Genomic DNA, 4900 nt, shown 5'->3' on the forward strand with positions numbered 1-4900 from the left:
GCTTCTCATAGCTATGTGAAAATAAGTGTATAATTGGAACAGGTCAATGAGAGAGAGAGATGCAGAGCGTGTGCAGAGCAGGGCGATGCGAGGAATAGTATTGAGAACCGCTGCTTTAGAACATTGATTTTGAAACTTGTGAATCCATTAGAATCATTAGAAGACAGAATCATGATTCATATACGAATAGATGTTTACGTGCACCTCTAGTTTTCTCTTCCTCTTCTCTAAAGCAGCGCAGCATGGCCTCGCCCCTTTGCTGCCTTTTCCAGAGGGCGGGGTTTATCTGGGTTTGTGATGTCACGAACCCGGGAAGTAACTTGTTGTAGTCCCTACCAGCTGTTTTTGTAGGCATTAAACTGCCAGAATTTTAAAAGAAGATATCTCCGTTTGCATTGAACTTTCAGCTTCGTAACTTTGCAGATATTGTTTATGCTCAGACAGCAACATTACACACAAATTAACCTTAAAAAAGTGAAATCGCAATCAACCACCCCTTTAACCAGTTATATATTCAAATTGTAAGCATATAATTTCCACTTTACTGTGACAAAGGATGTTGTACTCTGTGGTTATTAACATTTGGTTATTTGCGAGGCTGAAACCTTGTATTTAACATTGCCAAGCTAACTGAGAACTATTCTGAATACTGAGAGAACATGTTCCCTTATTGTGTTGCCACAATGTCTATCGTAGTTACTAAAGGAAATGTTGTTTAGTGTTGTGTGATGAACAGTTTTTGTTCAAAACCAAACCAGTTGAGATCCACTGTATAATGTAACATTTTAAAAATGCTGAATGTTTGTTTAAAGCATTCCTCATTCAAAGTCCAAAAAGAGAGACTGTGCTCCTGATACACACACCTGTTGAAATCAGCTCGGTGTCTGTTTCTTTAGTCTCGCAGGGAAACTCCAGACTTGCTTTGGAAATCCCTTTAATTATCTTTGTCCAGAAGTACCCATATGTTTTCAGTTCTGCTGAATTCTTCTTCATGAGCACATTAATTCCCGAAACCTCAAGTCTGCTCATCTGCGAATCTTAATGCAAACCAGCCCTCTGATTCACAGAACAGCAACACCCGAAACAGACAGCAGAGCCGCGGCGCTGATCTAGAGTTAGACCACTCCATCTGAGCTGTTTTTAAAGCATTGTGTTTCAGACAGCACAGCTGATCCAGGAACAGCACAGAGAGGCTTCATGAGTGTGATTGTAGGAGGGCGGTGGAATAAGTCTGTGGTTAGACTCAAAATGAAGCCAAACCACGGCAGTATAAGTCAAGCAGAGAGAGAAAGAGCACCGGCCACAAACACACCCATGCACACACTGAAAAACATACGGGCGGAATAACACTGATACCCACAAACACACACACATCAGAACTCTACTTCCCTTACACACAGACACATACACAGACACACACAGACACACACACACACACACACACACACACACACACACACACACACACACACACACACACACAGATTTTAACTTTACAATATTAGTGGAAAAGAAGTGCACTTAATTGTATTGATGTGCACTTGTAGTGTACTTCAAATCTTAAGAGTATATATTTCAAAAAGCTATATGCGCAGATAATACAATATTAATGAAATAAAAGGCCACCTAATTGTACTTAAAGAGAGTAACTTTCATCACTATGTTTAACACATTAAGTGCACATTGAAATAATGTCAAATCCAAAATTGTATTTAAAGTACATTTTAAATCATTTGTTTTATGTTATGTTTTAAAGAAGTACGTATAGTTTGATTGTTGACATGCAAAGTTCCTGATTATAACTGTAACTGTAGTGTATTTGATATAAAATTTAATGATAAAATATTTTAAATGTATTCAATTGCATCTACATCATTGCGAACAAATCTGTACATTCTGCAGTACACTTCATTTCAAAGAAAATAGAATTAAGAAATTACAAATGAACGTACTTGAAATGTACTTAAGTCCTACTTAAGTGGGTCAAAAACACTAAAGTTCCGCTAACTATAATACATAATACATTAATATGCAGTTAAGTTCCCAAAAACATACTTAAGTATTTTTTTTATTATTATATTTGGTATATATTTATATTTTGTAAAAAATACTCTTCTTAAAAATGTGCTTTAAATGTTTCCCAAAAATATATGCTTCCCAAAGATATATATTCCCATCCTCTAATCTACAACCCATATACAAAATATATATATATATATATATATACTGTATATATATATGTGACCCTGGAGCACAAAACCAGTCTTAAGTCGCTGGGGTATATTTGCAGCAATAGCCAAAAATACATTGTATGGGTCAAAATTATAGATTTTTCTTTTATGCCAAAAATCATTAGGGTATTAATTAAAGATCATGTTCCATGAAGATATTTTGTAAATTTCTTACCGTAAATATATCAAAACTGAATTTTTGATTAGTAATATGCATTGCTAAGAACTTCATTTGGACAGCTTTAAAGGTGATTTTCTCAGTATTTAGATTTTTTTGCACCCTCAGATTCCAGATTTTCAAATAGTTGTATTCAAATACTGTCATATCCTAACAAACCATACATCAATGGAAAGCTTATTTATCCAGCTTTCAGATGTATAAATCTCAATTTCGTTTTTTTAATTGAAGTTAAAAAATTCCCTAGCAACCACCTGAATGCCATGTAACCACATAGCAACACACTGTCAACCTGTTTTGGTGTGGACAAGCAACAGATTTTATAAATCTTGAAATAGATTTTTTTAAATGTACTCAAGGACAGTGTCAGTGTTTAACTGTTTTGCACTGTGAATCATGGCAATAACAAATAAACATTCCTCAATTTATTCAAAGGCATCTGCACTTTTTTTTATTTTTAGATATTTATAGATGTACTGTAGCTCATCTGATTGTTTTCTGTAAGAATCTGCAGGGTTGTTTGGGGGAATCGGATAGGAGCGGGCATTTGAGGTAGACAGTTTGGCCACTAATTTTTGTCACATCAGGATTGTGCACCCCAGTAAGTGTTTCTAAATCAGCTACATAAACCCTAAAACAAAGGTCTCTTTAAGGTGTGATGTCACCGTGTCAGAGTGACAGAGCGGGCGAAACAAGCGTCCATTCAGAGCAGAAACACAAAGGTCATCCCAGATCAGGGTCGGTGTGAGACGGAGTCTGGCGGGTCCTGACCTCCAGCACCGCCCTCTTTTCTCTTCACGTCTTCCCCTTCAGGGCCTCTCCTCACTGGGCCCGTGAGCCCAGCTCGCCCCCTCCTCTCCCCAGAGAGAGCAACCCCTCCGAGTCCCGCCTGGGGCGGCACGGCCTCTGACTCAGGAGCATCTATCACTGCTCCGGGACCCTAATCAGGGCCAAAGAGGGGCGGACGTGACACCCGGGGTCGAGTTCTGCTCTGTAAACATCCGAACGGTTTCTTTAAAAAGGCAGTAAGACTGTCCGTCAGGATCCAAGAGGTACAGCGGGATATCCGCTACTCTAAAAAAAGATCCTATCCGTCATTTGATTCATTAACTACTCCTCTTAACTACCCAGTGATCTATCAATAGCTCAAATAACCTTGTTAGTGTAACTGTGGTAAATGGCTACAGCACGTGGCGGGGCAACAAAATTTGGACTAATGCTGCTTTTTTAACTGTTATTTTAGTATCACTAATAATTTGAATTTAATTTTATTTTGTATGATAATAATACGCTTGGCTTTCAGTTTATTCAGTCTAGTTTTAGCTATATTAGAACTTAAACTAAATGAAAATGAGAAGTTTTCTTCGCAGCTAGCTTAAAATAAGTATGTTTTTAGATTTTATTTTTTTTCACTTTCAGTTCAATGTTTGTGGTTTTAGTTTGAATTCTATTTAACAATAACTCTGCTTTTGAAATGTACCACTCATGACAAACTCAAAGTCAGACATTGAAAAACTCACACTAATATATTACTATGAACACTGAAAACACAGGCTAGCGGTTAGCATACCATGACACATATGCAGCTCATGCAGGTGATGCGCGTTTAAATCTGCGTCGCAACTTGATTGGGTTTCCTCCAGTGAGTGTGATCAGCTGGCGTAGTTGGTTGCGAGGGTTTTAATATGTTGTTGCTAAGGTACTCTAAGTTCTCTCCAGGTCTTTATAGTATATCTCCAACGTAAGTCCATAGAGCGCAACAGTCAGGTTCTGGAAGTAAAAATCCCATTCATTTTCTCTATATAGCAGGGATGTCAAACTCAATTCCTGGAGGGCCGGAGCCCTGCAGAGTTTACAATAGATTCAACCCTAATTAAACACACCTGATCCAACTAATCAAGTCCTTCAGGTTTATTTGAAAACTACATGGTATGTGTGTTGGAGCAGGGTAGGAACAAAACTCCAGGAATTGAGTTTGACACCCCTGCTATAGAGGAAGTGAGTTTTCACAATAACTTCTAAGCCTTTAAAGGATGTTAACTGGTATTCTCTTTTGATTAAGCCACCAGTTCACATTATTGCAACTTATTTTTAAATTGAAAATATGACTTTCTGGAAAGCAGCTTTGAAACAATGTCTATTAAAATAAAAAATTTTGACATTCCAGGTGAAAAACTACATTACCCATGATTCTGCAGAGGAATCTTCACCAATCAGAGATCCGAAAAAAGCAAATCGCACCAAAAGAGCTCTTTAGCACCTGCACAGTCATGAAGCACCACAAATTATGTGATCGAGTCATGCTGAGTCCATACTATCTGTCCTCAATTCTATTTGAAACTAAAATCAGTGTGTCCCATATTATAGTATGTTGAAATGAGTATCCCAAAGGTACCCGGATGGTCTACTATCTTGCAATAGAAATTTGAACTGTAGTCTCTAAAGCAGACTGTAACGGCTAATATTAACCATAACCCATTGCATAAATAAA

This window comes from Sinocyclocheilus anshuiensis, unplaced genomic scaffold, assembly GCF_001515605.1.
Source record: "Sinocyclocheilus anshuiensis isolate Anshui unplaced genomic scaffold, SAMN03320099.WGS_v1.1 scaffold284, whole genome shotgun sequence".
In the NCBI taxonomy this organism is placed as follows: Eukaryota; Metazoa; Chordata; class Actinopteri; order Cypriniformes; family Cyprinidae; genus Sinocyclocheilus; species Sinocyclocheilus anshuiensis.